Source organism: Eubalaena glacialis, chromosome 3 (genome assembly GCF_028564815.1).
Source record: "Eubalaena glacialis isolate mEubGla1 chromosome 3, mEubGla1.1.hap2.+ XY, whole genome shotgun sequence".
NCBI lineage: Eukaryota > Metazoa > Chordata > Mammalia > Artiodactyla > Balaenidae > Eubalaena > Eubalaena glacialis.
The window spans coordinates 155,910,995-155,931,141 of NC_083718.1; the positions used below are offsets into that span (position 1 = coordinate 155,910,995).

The window sequence follows — 20,147 nt, forward strand, 5'->3', positions numbered from 1 at the left end:
CGTATGACCAGACCTCACTGAGGCACCTGCCCCAATACTGCTTCCCAAGAGATGCATGTCAATTAGAGAAAATCAATATCAGAATCTAAACCTAGTCCTAGAATCTTAGCGTCTCAGTACAGGAAGGAAACTTCTCCTGGACTGTGTTCTCTCCATGACAGGTGGCTATTCAACCTCTGCTTACATGCTTCCAGAGACCAGGAACTCACTACCTCCTGAACTGGTTGGAAAGAATTGGTTGAAAAGCGCTTTGGACACAGATCTACCTACATTAAATCTCTGTGACAAACAGCTGTGCAACCTTTGATAAGTCATTTGACCTCTCTACTCAAATTTCTCCTCTGCAAAACGGGAATTAAGCCTCCTGAGCAGGGTTGTTGTGATAATTAAATGAGGTCATAAATGCATGCAAAATTCCCAGAAAGTAATCAGCACACGACAGTTTTTATTACATAAGCAGAAGGTGAGAACAAGAGGGAACACAGGGATCTGCCTCTTAGAGTGACTACTTCCCTCCTGAGCAGCCCCCATTCCCACGTCCCAGTCAGGGATGCAAGAGATTAGGATCTCCTGAGGTTTCTCCCCGGACATAGGAAGTCAGAATTCATCCATCAACTCAGGGATACAGGAAAGCACTGGGCAGCTGAGTGTCAGAGGGTGAGCTGTGCTCTCAGATGGATGTGCTGGGCCTAGAATATTCAAGGATGGAGGAAGAAAATGAGAGGAGAAAGAGAGGAGAGAGAAACCAAGTGCGTATACGGAGGTGATGGAGAGGTTTTAGCGAGAAGTCAGTCATGTTGGCGTAGCTAAGATGCGACAGCCCAGGCATAGGTGAGGGGAGTTAGGAAATACCTCCTCTCCTCTGCTTGTTCTTTCTCCAACATCCAAGTTACTCTGCATCTCTGGGAGGGTGGAGGACGGGGCAGGGAGAAGTTGGCAAGGCTGCTGCTGTGAAGTCAGAGAGGCGCAGGCTGGATCGGAGTGAAGAATCCGACACTGGGGGTAGGGGTGCACCTCTCATCATGCAAATCATCTTCCACAAAGCAAAACAAATTTGCAAGCAAATCACAGAGTGAGCGAAGTGGGTAGGGAGCATTGGAAAGGAAAAGGAAACTCATTACACCTTCCCATTGTCATTCTCCTACAATATACACACTGCCACAAGAGCCTTTTGATTTAGTCGCTGCCTCTGTTGTTTATCTTAGTGTCTTTATAAACTGCTCAGAGGCTTTCCCTGGGCTTTCTCTGAGCTCAGTATCTCCCGTAGCTCCTCCACACCCTCCCTCCGCCCTTTTCCTGAGCCCCTACAGGCGCTCCCAGGCTTCACCTCTCTGGGACGTAACAGTGCCCTGAGTTACCAGCCCCAGGCCACGGCCCATAGCCGGTTGCTTTCCCTAAACCCTACCCACACCTTTGTAAACAGTCCCTTTTAAAAACTCACCTCCTTACCTAGAATAGGCAAATGCATAGAGACAAAAAGTAGAACGGGGGTTGCCAGGGGCTGAAGGGAGTGGGGAGAGGCATTAGTGTTTAAGGGATACAGAGATTCAGTTGGGGAAGATGAAAAAGTTCTGGAGATGGATGGTGGTGACGGCTGCACGACCGTGTGAATGTACTTCTACAGCTAGAGCAACTAAAGTCAGAAAGGATTAACTAACGTGGGCAGTGATTCCTCCTCCTCCTCCCACTCCATCATCCATCCATTCACCCATCTACCCTCCTACCCTTCCAGCCACCCATCTCCATCGTTCATTCATAATCTCATGTATCCATTCAGTTAGTCATCAAACATTCTCAGGTGCATGATCCCGTGCTTGACCCCCAGAGTTGGATCAGCAGGCTCTGGCCCTCGGGGAGCTCACAGGCCAGTGAAACACACACCTAACTTTTGAGACCACAACTCTGAGCAGTACAATGCTGTGGACGAAGACCTGGGTCACCGTCCTGACTCCACCCTTAGATAAACCTCTCTGGGTACCTCTATCCCCTTTTTATCATTTCCTACATACAGGCCAGTTTCTGGCACCAGATCCAGAGACTCTGAAAAACACAGGGACCGAGTCTTCTTCATCATCGTAGCCTGCAGCCATTAAGCTGAGACTCCACGGGAGCAGTCACTAAGCACTGTCCAAGCTCAGCTAACCACTTAACATGGCGCTGTGGACTGAGCTGTGTCCCCGCCAAACTCCTATGTTGAAGCCCCAACACCCAGTGTGACAGTATTTGGAGACAGGACTTTTAAGGAGGTAATTAAGGTTAAATGAGGTCATAAGGGCAGAGCTCTAATCTGACAGAACTGATGCACAAAGGAAAAACCATGTGAGGACACAGCAAGAACAGTCATCTACAAGCCAAGGAAACAGGCCTCACCAGAAACCAACTCTGCTGGCACCCTGATCTCGGACCTCCAGCCTCTAGAACTGAAAAAGCACGTTTCTGTTGTTGAAGCCACCCAGTATGTGGTATTTGGTTATTGCAGCCCAAGCAGACTAATACGTGGATGATCCCCATTCATCTTCACAGCGATCCCTTCTTACAGATGTGGAATGTAAAGTTCAGAGAGGGGAGATCAGTTGCCAAGGTTACAGTCTGAAAGTGGCAGAATCCAGACTCACACTTTGGTCAGGCAAACACCAAAACTGCTGCTCTTAAGCCTTTGCTATGCCATCTCCCTCAGTGTCCCAGTACCAGCAAAGGGCCTGGCCAGAGTATGAGCTTCATGAATGAATGAATGGATGGACAGTTGCCCGTCATCCTGACACCTGAAGATGTCTCTTCTATCCCAGGTCCTTTAAAGACGTTCACCCAATACCCGCCCTGTAGTCTTGGGGAAGAGCCATAGCACCCAGCCCATCTGGGTCTCAGAAGGGAACATCCAAACCAAAAGGAGAAGTTAGAGAAAGCTGAATGGACAGTGAGGGGGAAGGTGCTCCAGACAGAGTGTGAGTGTGAGCAAAGGCTGGGAGGCAGGAGAGCAAGTAGTGTCACACCCAGGGGACAGAGATGGGAGGAGGAGGGAGGGAGGGTGTTGACAGAGAGGCTGGAGAGGAAAGCGGGGGCCTGAGAACCTTGGAATCAGAGAACCAGAGAATCAAACAACTTTGAGGCCCCAGGCTCCTGGTCCCAAATCCAGGAGCCACTGACCAGAAGGCAGCCAACAAGCATCTGTAGCTCCAGAAAGACCTAGAGGCACATGGGCTGTAATTGGAACTGCAGAAGGACCTGCGATCCCTAGGTGGATAGACAGCTATAAAAGGATGGGATGAGGATGAGATACCATTGTAGGGATGGCCATCATCTTCCAAGCACTCCTGTGGGCCAATTGTTTTACATCCCTGAGAGACAGGGGGCATCGTGCCTGTTTTACACATGAGGAAATCGGAAACCAAGGTTTGGAGGGATTAAGCCATTTGTGTCAAGGCACCTGGCTGGTAGGTGGTAAGACTGGGATATGGCCTCAGCCTGCCTGATCCCAAAGCTTGAGCCCTTATGTACACATTGTGCACATTCGAATGAGCTTGGAAACTGTAACTCAGAGACCCACTATTGGTCAGAAGACAGGGCAACTGGACACCACTGCCCAGAACCGTGTTTATCGCACATGGTGCCCAGTCAGTCACCACTGAGGGACTAAACGGCCTCCCGATGGCTTCCCTGGCCTTCCTGCGACTCACGTCTATTCCTCCATCATCTCCAGGTACCTCTACCCTAGGAAATTCTTCCAGGAAATACCAGAGGATCATCCTCCAGTGAGGTGGCGAGGGCTTGTCACTGAAAGCAGAGGCAAGTGCCTTGGGAGAGGCTTGGAGACATGACTAGTGAAGTTCCTTCCTGGGCTGCCTTGGGAATCTCCATCACTCTGCCACCCAAGAACCCACCCTGGATCCGCACTGCCTCTCTCGCCAAGACTCAGAGCTTTTCCAGCTGTGGCTTATGGCTCCCAGTTTTTAGCATCAAGGGGCTCTACTCCAGCTGAACAGGCCTCTCTATGGCTTCTTTAGGTTCCCTCTTCCTACCCCGATGCTGCCTCTGATTTCTCCTCTTAATGCCATTTTTCAAGGCAGAGGTCAGCACCCATCTTCCAGGAAGCTGTCCTAACTGTTCAGGGACAACAGAGACCAGAAACACCCTGGACACTCACCGTCTGGGCCCTTCCCTGGGGTCCTTAAATTATTCCACCTTAATGGCCTCTTAGTCCCTAAATTAACCCAACTTTCACTGGGTGCTTTCTTTGGGGGACAGCTCAGGGAGGAGGGTGGGAGTCCTGCCCTTGAAGAGCTGACAGGCAGTGGGGGCAGAGGTATAGGTGAAAAATTAAAAGGCAGCATGAGCAAGAACCGTGTCCTTGAAGACGAGTGACCTTTAGGAAGGTGGGAATCCAGCAGCTTGGGTGTGGGTGGTGAAGCCAGGCAGATCCAGGTATGAATCTCTTCTCTGGAACTTTCTGGGTATGTGACCTCAGGCAGGTAACTTTACCTCTCAGGGTTTCAATTTCCTTATCTATCAAAGAGGAATATTGTGAGAATTAAATAAGAGGTTGCTAGTGTACAGCAGGGTGACTATAATTAATAATACTCTATTGTATATTTGAAAGTGACTAAGAGAGCAGATCTTAAAAGTTCTCATCACAAGAAAAAGAAAATTTGTAACTGTGTGGTGATCAATTCACAATATATACATATATCAAATCATTATGTTGTACACATGAAATTAATATATGTCAATTATATCTCAAAAAAGGGAAAAAAGAAAATTAGCAGTGAAAGGAGTTATAAATAAATATGCTGCAAACATTGAAAGATAAAAGGATATTATGACAAATTTTTGCACATAAATATAAAAATGTGGATGAAATGAGCAAATTACAATTTGCCCAAACTGACTCAAAAAAATTAAAATATCTAGGTAGCTCTACAGTCACGAACTATTTTAAATCTGTACTTTAAAAATTCTCTTCCCCTAAAAGAGAATCCAGACCCAGAGTCTTTACTGAAGGAATAAGTAATTTCAGTCTTACAGGGCTGTTTCAAAATAGAGAAAAAGAGGGAATATTCCCAACTTATCATATGAAGCTATCATAAACACGGTATCAAAACCTGAAACGAACAGTATGAGAAAGGATAATTATAGGCCAATTTAACATAGAGGTAAAAATTCTAAACAATAATAAAAAGCTGAATGCAGAAATGTATAAAAAGGATAATTCATTATGAGCAAGTTGGATTTATCTTAGTCGTGCAAAAATGATCTGACATACAAAAATGTTTAATGTAATTTGCCATATAAACAGATTAAAGAAGAATGGTGTGCTCATCTCATTAGATGCAGAAAAGGTATTTGATAAAATTTAACAGCCATTCATCATTGAAAAGTGGAAAGCTTTTTAGCAAATTAGGAATAAAAGAACACTTCCTTAACCTGAAAAAGATGACCTGTCATTCTATTAAGACTGAGAACAGTTCTATTCACAAGTGCTAATTGGCTTACTTTTTCTCAGTTAATTGATATATTTAACTAGAACCACCTGGAAGCAGTGACAATCCAGAGGAGTGAGTCCAACGATAGGAATTTCTAGGACTACTGTCGTGAGGCAGAGGAAATGTTTTTGGCAAGCCTTGCAGTGCTCTTCAAATCTCCTTAATGTGCATAGACTGTTGCTTATGTATTTTCATTCTTCCAATGAATACTTATTAGATATAAAAAAACACGACAAAATGTCAAACATATTGTACATGGATGCCTTATGTACATTGTACAATGCACATGTACATTGTACATGTACAATGTACAATGTACATTGATCATAGATCAATGATCATAGATCATTGATCTATGATCCTCAAAATTGATGATAAAAAGTTTATCCTTGCATTAGAAAAAAAATCTAAGAATCACAAGAATCTCTATGTGGTAGGATTACAGGTAAATTTTATTTTCTTATTAGAGCTGCTCCTTCATTTAGTAAACAAATATTTATTGAACAACATACCTATTAGGTGCAAGACACTATGCTAGGTCCTGGAATGAAAAAGAAATATAGAAAATAGGAGTGTGGATTATGGTGCCAGACCATGGCTCTGCTAGGCTCTGCTACCCATTAGCTGCGCAGCCTTGGGTAAATTGCTTAACTTCTTTGCTCCTCAGTTTGCCCATCTGTAAAATGGGGATTTTAAAAAAAGAAAAAGAAAAGAAGATGCATGTCAATTACCTGGCCTATAGTATCTGAACAAAAATAGCAACTATTATTATTACCTGGAAGGGAAAAACGACATGTAGCAAAAGAGCTCTGAGACAGGTGAAATGCTCTCAGCGCTCAGAGAAGCGGGTGAGAGGATATCAGAGACAGGGGAAGGATGAAGGAAGGCTTCCTGGAGGAGGAAGATTCGGAGCTGTGCCTTGAGCTAAGTATTTCCACAGGCAAATAAGAGGTGGAAGGCATTCCAGGTAGAGTGCACAGCCTGAGCAAAGGCCCAGAGATGAGAAAGTGTTTGGGTTAAAGGCACTAACTACTCTGGTGGAGATGAAGCACAGGGTCCATTCCAGAGGCTTTACTGTGCTCCACACTAAATGTTGTGAGGCAGCCACTCTTCTCTCCTCAGTTTCACCATCTGTAGAATGAGGCCGCTGGAGTCAGTCACCCCTGGGCCCCCAGGCCCTCCAGCACATTTCATTCTACAGTGTCCAATCTCCCGGACTCCTAAACGCTTCCACATGTCAACCCTGACCTGGCTCTTATCTTTGCCTGCAGAACACAGCCAGCCAGCTCTGCTTCCGGCCTTGGATGGCCTCCCCACAGTCCCAGAGCAAACAGCTATTCTAGGGCCACCAGTCATGTGGCCCCCGTTCCAACAGAAACACAACACCCTGGGTGGTGGGCCCTATGCAAACATTCGCCTCACTTCCCTCCTCGGGCCTCGGTAGTGCCTGAGGATGATGTGGGTTTATTTGGGGTCTGCGGGATGCAAAGAATGTTGTCATTCTCAGGGAACTCCGAGTCCCGTTCGCACTGCTTATTCTGGCTCCTCTCCGTGGATGCTGCAGACGTTGTTGTCTCTTACTTCCAAAGGCTCCCAGTTCCAAGAGAGGTTTTATGTTTCAGAGAAATGAAGTAAGTGCCTAAAGGGGCAGTGGCATCTTTAACTGCTGGAGCACAGGGCTGAGCAGGGCTGAAGGTTCAAGCTGTGTCATTCCCCCTCACGGCCCCAGGCCCCCACTCCCACAGATATCAGGCATTTCCTTTTTCAACCTGGAATCTGAGAATTCTATGATCTTCAAACTAATGGAATTTGGGGCTACCAGGACCTTAAGAATTGTAGAATCTTAGACATCCTAGAACCATGAAATTCTAGAATCTCAGAATCAGAATCATTGTGTCCAGGGAAGATACAGGTTCCACCACTGCCTAGCTGTGTGACTTTGGGCAAGTTATTTAACATCTCTGTACCTCCATTTCCTCATCTATAAAGTGGAGTCATAATGGTACCTACTTCCCAGGGTTATTGTGTTGAATTAATATGTTAATATGTCATATGTTAATATGCGTAAAGCACCATAGAAGTGAGGCCTATAGTTCTAAGATCACACTGCAGGGCAACAGTTGGTGCTACTGTCCAGATCCCTGGCCTTCCCTTCTAGAAGTTTCCCCACTCAACCACACCACCTCTCAAGATAACTAAGAAGGGACCAGCCTTGGGACCAGATACACCCTTCAATGATGGCACCACCCTCACAATAGGTACTCTGCTGTGGAGAATTTCTCCGCAACAGACAGGTTTCCCATGACCCAAAAAATACAATGGGCAGAACCATGTTTCCTCCTAGAACAAGTAGTATTTGGCAGGTGGAATCAGTGAAAGGCTCTGGGATCATTTACTACGCTCAGTGGGTTGACTGGGCTCAGCTGGGTGGTTCTTCTGCCCCACGTGATGTCAGCTGGGGCTGCAGGCTTCAGGGGGCTCAACTGGGCTGGAATAGCCAAGATGGCTCACTTGTTATGTCTGGCATTTTGGCAGGGATGGCTGGAAGGCTGGACCCAGCTGAGACACTCGGGCATCTGGGCCTCTCTCATCCCATGTAGTTTCAGGGCCTCTCCCTCCCCAAGTGGCTTCTCCACATAGTGTTTCTATCAGGGTAGCCAGACTTCTTAGATCACAGCTCAGGGAGCTCAAAAGGACATGAGTGGAAGTTGCCAGGACTTCTTAAAGCTTGGGCCAGTGAAACAGGGAGAATTCTAAGATGGTCCCCAAGATTCCCACCCACAAGTGCACATGCTCTGTATAATCCCTTCCCCTTAAGTGTGAGTGGGACCTGAAAATAGGGGAAAGTCACTCTGTTGATTAGGTTACATTATATGGCAAATGCAATGGCATAGATTATGTTATACTATGTAAGATGCCATCATAGCAAACTGGAGAGAGAATCTCCTGCTGCCTTTGAAAAACTGAGCTGCCACATTGAGAGAGGGCCATGCTGCTAGGACTTGAGAGCAGCCTCTAGGAGCTTAGACAGACCCCTGGCCGAGAGCCAACAAGACAATGAGGACCTCAGGCCTACAGCCACAAAGACCTGAATGCTCCCAAGAGAATTCAGGAAGAGGACCAACCCCAAGCCTCAGATGAGATCACAGCCCCAGCCAACACCTTGCTTTCAACCTGGTGAGACCCTGAGCAGAGAACCCAGCTACACCATGCCTGGACCTACAGAAATGTGAGCTAATAAATGGGTTTTGTCTGAAGCCTCCAAGTTTGTGGTAATTTGTTACACAGCAGTAGACCTTCTAGCCAGAACTGGCAGAGCATCACTTCCACTACTCTATTGGTCAGAGGAGTCACAGGGCCAGCCCAGGTCATTGTGAGTGGGGGCCACACAGGCTGTGAATATCAGGAAGCATGCTTCATCTGGGATATCTTTGGATATAAATGAGTATATCAATTATAATCAAGTATAATCAATACTTGTATAATCAGTTATACAAGTATAATCAATTCCCTGAGGCCTAGATCCCACCCAGGCCCAGAACAGATCCCTGTGTCTGGCTACCAAGTTTCTGGAAGGCAAAGTGTACTCCCATGGTGGGTAAACTGTTTTAGTGGAAGTTGCATTTGATATCTTACCTGCCTCCCTCTTGCTGAAATTCCAGCCTGTTTTATATCAATGCAAATCAAGCATGTTCTAACTAGAAGGGTTCACAACAGTCATCTGGTTTAAACCCCTCAATTTACAGTGAGGGTCTCTAGAGGAAAGGGATTTTCCTAGGTCCCACAGCAAACCAGAGACTAGGGTTAGAAACCAGGTGTCTGGACTCCCAGCCTACGACTGCCTCCATTCAGCTTTCATTTTGATGCTGAGTACATCATTCTCCTCTCCCCAAAGGAAAGGCACGGATTTCACCTTGGCCCTCCACCTCTCCTGGGCCCCGCACTGTCCTGGCCCCTTGGGGCTTCTGAGACTCATCTTTTTCACTCCCCTGGATCTGAGCATTTAAGAAGAGAACACAAGAGTCACCAGGAACTGAACCCCTCCAGAAGAGGACCAATGGGGTGGGAAACCTCCCCACACAGCCCACCCAAGGACCAGAGCTTTGGAGGGCAGGGTGTGCACCAGGGGCTGGCTTCCACACCGTGAACTGGTGTGAATCCTCCCCTGACCCACTCTGAGATCTTAGGCAATCATACTCTGTCCCCATTCTGTTTCCTCGCTGTAAATGAAGACAGTGCCCTGCCAGGTGAGGGGAACTAAGTGAATGCCCTTTGAGGACCACAAGGGTTGACTTCCTGGGCAGAGCTTTTCCAAAAGAAACCTCAGCTCTGCTTCTTGATGAACCATCCTTCTTTCTCCAGCTAAGGGCCCAAGCCTCCCATAATTCCAGTCCTGGTCCATATCCTTCCCTTTCTCCAGTGGAAACAGGAAGCCAAGGGCCAGGGCCTCCATCCCTAGGAATCCCCAAGAATTCCTATCCTTGCCCAAATGTCACCTCCTCAGAGAAGTCTTCCCAATGTCCCTATGTAAAATAGCATCTTCCTTCCTGCTCTGTCCTCTTCTGAGTTTTTTTTTTTAATGGCGCTTATTACTATCTGAAATTATATTGGGCATTTATTTGTTTACTTGTTTATCATCTGTTTCCTACACTAAATGATAAATAAGGATCTGTTATTCACTACCATATCTGAAGAGTTAGACAGATAATAATGCTCAAAAAGCATTTCTTGAACCAAAGAATGAATGAATGGAATCAGTACAAAACGTCAGTGTTGGTCCAGTGGGGGGAATCACGTCTAAGAAACCAGTTTGTAAAGTGAAGAAAGTAATATGCAGGAAGCCCAACCTGAACAGCACACCCACACTGGCCCCTCTCTCCTCTGGCCCCTGGTTGCACTTAGAGCCTGAACCCCTCGCCCAACACTGATGTACAAATGGCTGAGCCAGTGCCTTCATTGTTGATGTCTTGGAATGGGTAAACTCTGTAGATGTAAGTCTAGTCTCTCTCCCAAGCTCATTGAGAGCATATTCATCTTTGTGTTCCTCAGAGTGTCTAAAAAGTGCCATTTGGGTGACCGTCCCTCAATGAATTAATGAATGAGTGAATAAGTGAATGAGCCAAGTAAATGGGTGGATGAATAGGTGAATAATGGATGTCAATTAGAGTGGTGGTGGATGGATGGAGAGATGAAGAAATAGAAAAAAGGAGGGAAGAGTGGATGTATTGATTGATGGATGGATGATGAGCGGAGAATAGGTGAATGAATAGATGAATGATGAAGAAATGGATAGATGGATGAGTGTATGGTTAATGGATGATGGTGGGAATGGGTGGATGGATAGATGGATGATGGATAAGTTAGTAGACAAATTTGACTTACTGTGTCTCAGAATCTCCAAAGTCATGGAACAGAGGAAGCAGATTTGCTTGTGGACCTATAGGAAAGAGTTCAGATCCCTAAATCAAAGCTACAGAAGAACAGGTTTCAGCTCATTCGGAGGTAGAATCTTCCTGTCCTAGAGATGTGCAAATAGAAAATGGGCACCCCACCCCCATCAGGGGGCTGGGGCAGGCAAGAATCTAGATCCTAGTTGGGAGGTTGGGCTAGTGACTCCTTCCTTCAGATGGAAAAATGTTATGATTCTAGAGAAATCAGAAGTGAACTCCTCCATCATCCAGATTTGGTGAAGGCTGGGCCCTCACTCTCTAACCCGAACCTTGGGGATTCTCTATCTTGATACCTCTCCTAGGGCTGAGGACAGAGTCAATAACAGCTGGGCTAACTGGGCACTTATAAGGCGCACTCCTAACAACACCCATGAGGTTGGAATTGCTTCTCACCCCACATCTGTCTGCTTTTTCCACTTGTCTTGGCTGGCTTATAGGCAAGAATACTAAAGTCTCAGAATCTTAAAAAACAGAGACCAACTGTGTAGCCTTGAACAAGTTATTATCCTCTCTGATCTTCAGTGGTATCATGTGTAAAACAGAGATAACAATGTCTTCCTACAGAGTTGCTGGGAAAATTAAATTAAAGAATTACATAATGTGCAGTGCTAGGCACACTGAAAGCCCTTGATAAATAATATTGGAACTGGTATTGGTTTTCGCATTGATGTCAGTATTCAAATCCACATCTACATTTGTATTCGTATTTATGAGAAATATTATCATAGTATATCATAGTATTACATGTATTATTTACTATTGCCATAGACTCATAAATCTAGGACCACAGATTCATAGATTGAAATAACAGATTATCAGAATCTGACCATCTCAGAAGTTTAGAACTTTAGAATTACTAAACCTCAGAGCCATGGACAATGCATTTAAGCAACTCTCAGAAAAGGCAGGACCTGGGACTTCCCTGGTGGCGCAGTGGTTAAGAATCTGCCTGCCAATGCAGGGGACACGGGTTCGAGCCCTGGTCCAGGAAGATCCCACATGCCGCAGAGCAACTAAGCCCGCGTGCCACAACTACTGAGCCTGAGCTCTAGAGCCCGCGAGCCACAACTACGGAGCCTGCGTGCCACAACTACTGAAGCCTGCACGCCTAGAGCCCGTGCTCCACAAGAGAAGCCATCGCAATGAGAAGCCCGTGCAACTGCAACGAAGAGTAGCCCCCGCTCGCCACAACTAGAGAAAGCCCACGCGCAGCATCGAAGACCCAACGCAGCCAAAAATAAATAAATAAAAAAGAAAAGGCAGGACCTCTGAGGTCACGAGACCAGCCACCCCAACCAGCCTCTACCCAGGGCAGATGCCTCTCTCTGGTGTCCACCCCACATCTCCAAGTCAAAACACCTTCTGAGCCCACCTTGGGGTGCCTGGCTGGACTCCTTGGCCCTGTACTCCTATTCTTGGACAACTCAGAATCCCAGGAATTTGTGGCCACAGTAGTGGGGGCCTGAGATTGGGCCCGGGGGATGATGAAATATGGAAGCTCCCAGAGTTGGGCCTGGTGGGGAAGGCCACATTTTCTGTGTCATGTTCTATTGCACGCCAATCAATTACAGTGCGCCCTATATAAACACATCACGAGGGCTTTGACAGGGGGCCGGGGTGAAGTTGGGTGTCAGGGTAAAACAGGGGATAATAAAATCACTGGAGATTTATTTCTCTAAATTGGAAACTTCATGCTTACACCTGACTAAATCATCAGGCTGAAATTGGAGCCGACTCCCACGGAAAACACATGTAACCTTATCCCATCTTTGTTTAACGGCGACCCATCAAGCTGCCTGATGGATTCTGCAGATGCGGCCAGCGTCCTCCTCTGGCTCCTTGAATTCTGGGGGTCTCCATCAGACCTGTCTTCACTGTGCCCACCCTGCTCTTGTTGCTCTTCCAGGGCTGGCCTCTCCTACAGGCGGGTGTCCACGTGGGTCTTCTTTGCTCCCATGTCTGCGAGTACCCCATCTGTGTACCTAAGATCCCTCTACCTAAGACCCTCCTTTTCCATGAAGCCATTCTCCCTGAGAAGAGAAGCAATGTTGAATAATAGGAGAGGCAGCTGTGACATCAAGGAAAGTGCTCTAGGCTAGAAGTTGTTCAAATTATGGTTCTATGATAAAATCCCTTTATCTGTCGGGGTCCAATGACTTTGCTCCTTCCTTTTATCCTGTCCCGTCTCTCACAGAACTTTTAGGAGGATTTGATGAGCTAATGTGTTAAAAGTGCTGTATGATTTACAAACTGAACGGTCTGTATTAGTGCCTAATTTTCCAGGTAACTCACGAAGCACTGCACATGGTACCAGGAGGCTGTGAGTCACCCTCCCGCCATGTTAAAGAGTTTCCCCTTTACCAGGAGCGACCAGTCCGGGCTGGGACGAAGAATCGAGAGGGTATCTACTCAGTAAGCGCCCTCTGTGTGCTGGACCCTGGGTTAGTGCCACTCATACAGTATTTCACATGATTCCCACATCCTAGATCAGAGTTACACCCACTCCAAAGATGATGAAAATCGGGAATCAGAGGGGCTAGCTACCTTCCCAAACTTTACTGTCTCAGCTGAGACAGTAACCAGCATGTCAGTCTAGGTTCGCCTGACTCCAGAGCTCAGCAAAATGTATGACAAGTGCTCTGCGAGCCCCGAGAGAGAAAAGATGGGCAGTGTGTTTCAGGGCTCAGTATGGGCCCTCCCCCTCTCCCAGCCCCTCCCTTCAAGTCCATAAATTCTTCCACACACAGACACACTCACCCGAGTGCACACCGCAGGTGGTCAGTGGCTGGGAGGCTGAGGGCTGAGGCTCCCTGCTCAGAACGGGACTCCAGGCTCACACCTCCACCGTGGCCCTTTTGGTGGAGCTGGGGAGGTGGGGGGCAGGAGGACCCCCTGTGTGTCATTTTCGGCAGCAGTCAGCAGAGCCTTGCAAAGTGCAAGATGGCTTTTTTAGCCCAGCATAAGGATCTAGTTAAAAACCAATAAATCAGCAGTGAAATGTGCATAGCAGCCTTCTCCGTAAAATCAACATGGCTTGCTCCTCTGCAGGGAGCCCTCTGACCGCCAGGACTGAAGCCTGGGCCTCAGGCAGAGCCCTCCTTCGTCCCACAGGGATTTTTGGGGAGAGGCGTCTCCACTCTCCCCTGAGAAGAGGAGAGCCAGGCAACCTGGGTCCTGCCTGGGAGGCGCCTACACTTGAGACATCCCCTTTCTAGACGCAGAGATCAAGAAAGTGATCAAGAAAGTGATCAGAGCCGGCCCCAGACAGCCCTCCGCCTCCTCCACACGGCTCCCGCCCTGACACAGAAAATCGAATTATGAGATGAATGGGCTGGGGAGTGGATGAGAAGGGCGAGCCCCAGGGCGTCTCCCCAGCGCAAAATACAGAAAGCCATCTGCAGGGAGGGGCTCGCGACCCCTCGGGAAGCCGTGCCTGGGAAGCCACCCCAGCGACCTCCGCGAGGATGGGCGCCCCGGCCTCCCCGCGCCCAGGCCAGCCCCAGGCGGGGCGTGGGGATTGCGGGAGGCCCCAGATCGCCCTCAGGACGGTATTTAATATCTGTAAAACTGCCACTCGGGCAGCCAAGGTAAACAGCGTCCCTGGCAGTTCAAAGGTGAGCGAGTTCGAATGTTTCCCCTTTGCCTGAAAGGAATCCGTGCCGGGCCTGTGGCAGCGGGCCCCCGGGAGGCCCGGCCCCCCGCGCCGCCAGCCCACGGCATCTGTGCACACAGAGGCGGCGTCTCCCACGCAAATACTCAAAATTTCTCATTAAAACTTACGACTGTGTCAACAGCGCGGGCTGGGCCCCTAATCTGGAAAAGACATTTCGCCACCCCGCCAGCCGGCCAGCCGCCCGTCCCACGCCCGGAGCCCGAGCCCGGCCGCAGCCCGCTCTGCTCATCTCTCCGCGGCCCCCCGCCCGGCCGAGAGCGCTGCCCACGGGGACCCCGCGCCCAGGCTTCCATCCCAGGGGATAGCGCTGGCCCCGACGCTTCCGCCTGGTTTGGGCTCGGAAAGAGCTTTCTCCCAGCGGGGGTTCGCTTTGGAGTCAGTTAAATAACGCAGCCCCCAGCTGCACCCCGCACCGCATCTCCCCAGACCTGTTCCCAGGGGTTCCCTCCTGCTCCTGCTGGGAAGATTTAGCTCAGCCCCCGCCCCATGCCACGGAAGAGCTGGCACACCTGAGATGTGAACACAGGGACCTCAAGGCCCTCGGCCAGGGAGGTGGGAAGCCCCTGGGCAGGGGTGCAGGATAAGGAAGGATGAACTCCAGTCTCGGTGGGTCTAGACGTTCCGACTCCAGTGCAAGAGGGAAATCAGAGAAGCACTTGGGAGTAGAAAGAGTCCACCCTGGGTTCAAATCCCAGCTCTGACACTTGGGATACCTCCCTTTCCTCCGCTATGAAATGCGGTCAATAATAGAAAGTTAATACCTGTTCCCACATACTCCAGCTCCTGGCACAGCTAAGCACTCCACACACAGTAGTTATTCATTCAGGCAACCTATGTTTGTTAAGGCCCTCCTATGCACAGTCATGAACAAAACAGCTGACAGTCTGGGGAAAACAGGCAAGCAGTTAGAACAAAAGAGCCTGAGTGTTATGAAAGGGGGCATAGAAAATGCCAAGTGGGTGCCCAAGGCAGGGGTCCCAGAGGAAAGGATAGATACACTGTGACTGAAAGGTGAGGAGTGGCAAAGGCAGCAGTGGAAGATATTCTAGAAGAAACAGGCTGTGCGAAGGCCAGGAGGCAAGAGACAGCATATGATCACTGGTGAAGGCACCGAGACAGAAATGAGGCTGATGGAGAGGGGCTGGGGGAGTGTAATACACAGTGTACAACTTTCAGTGAGCACTTTTAGATTTGATTCTTTGTTGTGTGTGTGTCTGTGCCTGTGCGTGCGTGTGCACGTGCACCTGCTTATACACATGTGAGTATACGCCTAAGGTATGTGAGTTTAAATACGCCTCCAAATGTGCACCATGCATGTGCTTGTTTCAAATGTGTATGTCCTCTTGGATGTGTGTGTGTGTGTAAATGGGTAAGCATTTAGATGTGAATATGAGTGTATTTGTGGGTGTACCTATACCTGCGACTATACGTCCATGCTTGTGAGTCTGAATAAGGACGTGTATATCCATGTTTGCACAAGCATCTGTACCTCTTGATGTGTGTCTTTAACAAATACTGATTCCCCACTTCCCACACCACCTTCTCTGGTGTCCGTATGGGGGAGCTGGGTGGGCTGGGTCCTGAACACACACACTCTTACCTTCCACGAGGGCACACATTCCCCCAGAGAGGCCATTCGACAACTGGTACTCATTGGCCTGATGGACCCACTTCCTTTTGAGGCAATGCAGACATTCTGTTTGCTCCACTTCGGGGAAACAAGAAAAAAAAAGCATCTTAAGATTTCCCTCCAGAAAACTGAAATCCAAGCACCCACCTCCCACCCCAGCATCCTACCTAAGTCAAGGTTTGTGGAGACAGTGCCGTGTGGAGAGCAGGAATAACTCCTCAGCATTGGGAGTGGGAAACTCAGCCTCAAGCCATCTCAGCTGCTCTGCTGATGTGCTGTGCCCTGGAACAAGTCGCTTTGGCTCTCTGAGCTGGTGAAAATGAAGACCATGTTTCCTGACTCCTTCGTCTTGGGCTGAAATAGAACACAAACAGGGATGTGGCAGCATGATGGCCGTGCCTCCAAATTTGTCACTGGACTGGGCTAGCCACCTTTGAAAGAAAGGAAGGATGGAAGGAAGGAAGGAAGGAAAGGAAGGAAGGAAGGAAGGAAGGAAGGAAGAAAGAAAGAAAGAAAGAAAGGGGAAGGAAGGGAGCAAGCCTCTGAAAAGCCTCATGAAGTCCAAAGGGTCTGATGCACATTTTGCTTCCAAAGGGGCAAGAATTTTGCCTTGTCACGTCTGTATTCCCCTCCTAGAAGAGTACCTGGCACATAGTGGGCACTCACCACATATTTTTTGAATTGATATATGTGTTCATTGAGCTATTTGCTCATTCATTCACTCAGCTAAGAATTCCTGGCCCTTGTTCCATAGCAGGACTTACCTATCCCCAATCAAAGAAGGAACTCTCTTGCGTAGGCTTCACTAAAATTCCAGGAAAGTCGGTACCGCTTTAAATCCGTGGCTGCCCACCTCCATCAGGCCTCAAAGCTGTTGCCCTGCTCCTTCTACCCCTCCCTGTGGCTGTTCAAATCTTCCCCCTTCTCCTCAGAACCTCTAACCTTTTTCTTCCTTCCGCTGACCTTTAAACAGGTGACCTTCACGGAGAAAACAAAAGCCATCAACTTTTAGCCACAAAACCTGCATATTTCCCTGTGCCTCCTCCAACTTTCGTCTCCTTTTCTCCTACTGGAATGACAGATGGGGTCCCTCCCCAGAGGAAGCCCAGCCCCCGCCTCTGGATCCCAGCACTCACCACCAGAGAGATCACCCCCTCCACCCACCCCAGTCTCTCCTCGTACCTTCCACCTCAGGGTTTCTCAAACTGACCGTGGTGAACCATTCAAGGATCACAAATTCAATTTGGGGTGCTGTGACCAGCAGTTTAAAAACGTAAAATAGGAGAGGAAATATCAGCATGTCACACTCAGTAAAGGTGAGTACATGTCATGAAACTTTGTTTCTGGTGTGTATCTGTGTGCAGGTGTCCTGGGTCTGGAAGACGATGTAGGTCTGACCTGGTTGCAGTCGGGAAAGAGTGAAAGGCATCCTTCTGCCTCTCTTTTTCTACTTCCTCCTTCCCTTCAGCGGTTAAACATCCTTTAGAATCTCAGAAACAGTCTCTCCTTTAAGCCCACATTTTCCTCCAATGACCGCACCCCTTCTGCCAAACCACCCCCCCAGATCTCTTCACAACCAACCTTCTCTAGAGAGTTGTCTACACTCAGTATCTACACACCCTCACCTCCCATTCTTCGGCAAATCAGCATACCCCCGCCCCCAGAACCAACGTGAGCCCACGGCTCAATCCAATGAACGCTCTGCCTGCGGGGCTCTCGGGGCACTGACTGTTTCCTTGGCTCCCACGACCTCCCCTTGTCTGGTTTTCCTCCTACCTGTGTGGCCTACCGTCTCCCCTGTGGGCTCCTCTGCTCCTACCCAGCCCTTGCTGTTGGCGTTCCTGGGGTCTCACTCCTAGACCCTCTTCTCTTTTCATTCTCCCCCCAGTAATAGTTTCAAGGTCCAAAGGCTAAGGATGCCCAACTTGATCTCCACATCCAAGCTCTCTTCTCAGACCCCAGGCTCACAGCTACCTTCTGGCATCTCTGCTGGGTGCCGCACAGGCCCCTCCTACTCAGCACACCCAAGGGAACCCAGCTTCTTCCTGCACCTTCTCTGAGGTTCCTTGCCTTTGTGGCAGCACCTCCGCCCACACATCACCCAAACCGGAAAGCTGGCCTCATTCTGGACTCCCCCATGGCCCAGCTGTCCTATCACTACGTCTCAGTGGTATCCTTTCACTCCTCTCCACCAGCCACCACTCTCAAGAGTCAGAGCTGTCATCATTCTGTCTGAATTACTTCCAGAGTCTTCTAACTAAGGGGTCTCCAAGCCATCTTTCTATTAGGACCATGTTGCTCTCTGCTTTAAATCTTCCAGTATCTCTTCTCAGCTGCTGGACTAAAGCCCAGGCTCCTCATACACACTTGGAAAGATGTGTCCACACTGACCGTCCATCTTCAGCCCTCTCATTTTATATTCTCACCCTTACTGGTGCTCCTTGGGCTGGGGGGCCTGTGACTGGCTGGGCCCTCAACTTGCTCGGCCTCCCTAGATCCCCTCATTCTCAGGTTCCTCTGGCCAAAGCTAGGCTGACCCAGAGCACCCCAAGCTCACGTTCAAAGACTTGGGCCGGGCCCAGCTGCTTGGCCCCATAAATGGGGATTAGGCGACCCCCTTTGAGGCTGGCGGGTGGGCTGTGAGAAGAGTTGGTTTGGTGTAGATTTTATGGCAGGATCACATTTCGTCATCAGACCCCCCTCTGAAGCTGGCCAAGGGCAGGTCAGGCGCAGGGGAGTGGGAACTTGAGCCGCCCCATCAGCCCAGAGCACAGAGCTGCTGGCACAGGAGGGAGCCATGGCTGGAATCAGGAGCCTGAGTTCCAGCCTCCCCTTGCCGCCCCCCCCCCCGCCCCCCACTGTGTGAACTTGGGCACATCCTTCCAATCTCTGGTCAGCAGTGTGTAAAGTGGGGGCCCTAGACTAGTGGGCACTCAAGCCGATTCCATTTCCAGGTCCCCAGGCCCCCACCCCGTCTAAGCCACAACAAAAGCATCACCTTCCCCAGAAGGTTTCAGAGCTATTACATACTTACAAACTCATGGATTAGGGTTGCCAGATAAAATAGAATATTCAGTTAAACTCGAATTTCAGATAAACAACAAATAATTTTCTGTATAGGTATATCTCAAATATTGCATGGACATATTTATATTAAAAACCATTCATTGTTTATCTGAAATTTAATTTAACTGGGTACCCTCTACTCTTATTTGCTAAATCTGGCACCCCTACCTTGGATGCACCGAGGTTTAAGGGCCATGGCCTCATGGTCCATCTAACCAAAACAAGTTAGGTTTTGACAGGTTAAGTGGTCTTGGGAAAATCATCAAGTTGGGTAGAGATCTGTGGTCAAGAGCCAGTAGGGATTTTGTGGAAGGGTGCTCCAGGCAAAGGGAAGAGCATAGGCAGAGGCCTAGAGGTTGGGTTGTATTGGGCATGTTCCAGGAAAGGCTAATAGGAGACGGAGGTGTGGGATGCAGGCTGTAAGAGGCAGAGATGCATGGAAAGATCAGCTGGAGTCAGATCACACCACATCCGATCTGTGCTGCTGCTGATATTGGGGGTGGGGGTCTGGTGGAGGTCTGAGCTGAAGCAGGATCACAGCCAGACACTGGGGTACAGGGAGCAGGATCCAGCCACCTGGAGATTAGGGGAAGGAAAACTGGCATGGCCTAGGAGGAGGGACCTCCAGGATCCAGCCAGAGAATTTGGGCTCAAATCTCTTCTATGTACAAAATAAATAATAAAAGCAGTCAGTAAATGGTAGCTGTTTAGTTGTCATTATTATCAGGTGCTTAGTATATGCTGTGGTTTGGAACAAGCCGACTTCACCACCAGACTGTCCCCATGGAACCAAGGCCATTTCTTACCCACTGGGAGCCCAGATGATAGAACAATGGCAGTTGGAAGATTCC

At 48.8% G+C, this 20,147-nt stretch overlaps 1 long non-coding RNA gene across 7 annotated transcripts in view; it reads right to left on the reverse strand.

Annotated features, from left to right (window-relative positions):
• LOC133088603 (uncharacterized) overlaps window positions 1-20,147 on the reverse strand; it is a 165,823-nt gene that overhangs the window by 93,516 nt on the left and 52,160 nt on the right. For 6 of the 7 annotated variants that reach the window (XR_009700532.1, XR_009700528.1, XR_009700527.1 and 3 more), the window contains exons 2-3: window positions 16,398-16,584; window positions 16,201-16,308 (exon numbers count right to left, since the gene is read on the reverse strand). This is a non-coding gene — a long non-coding RNA (uncharacterized LOC133088603). Of the gene's footprint in view, window positions 1-13,684; window positions 13,895-16,200; window positions 16,309-16,397; window positions 16,585-20,147 lie in introns of all 7 variants that reach the window. The other variant, XR_009700531.1, reaches the window with a different exon arrangement.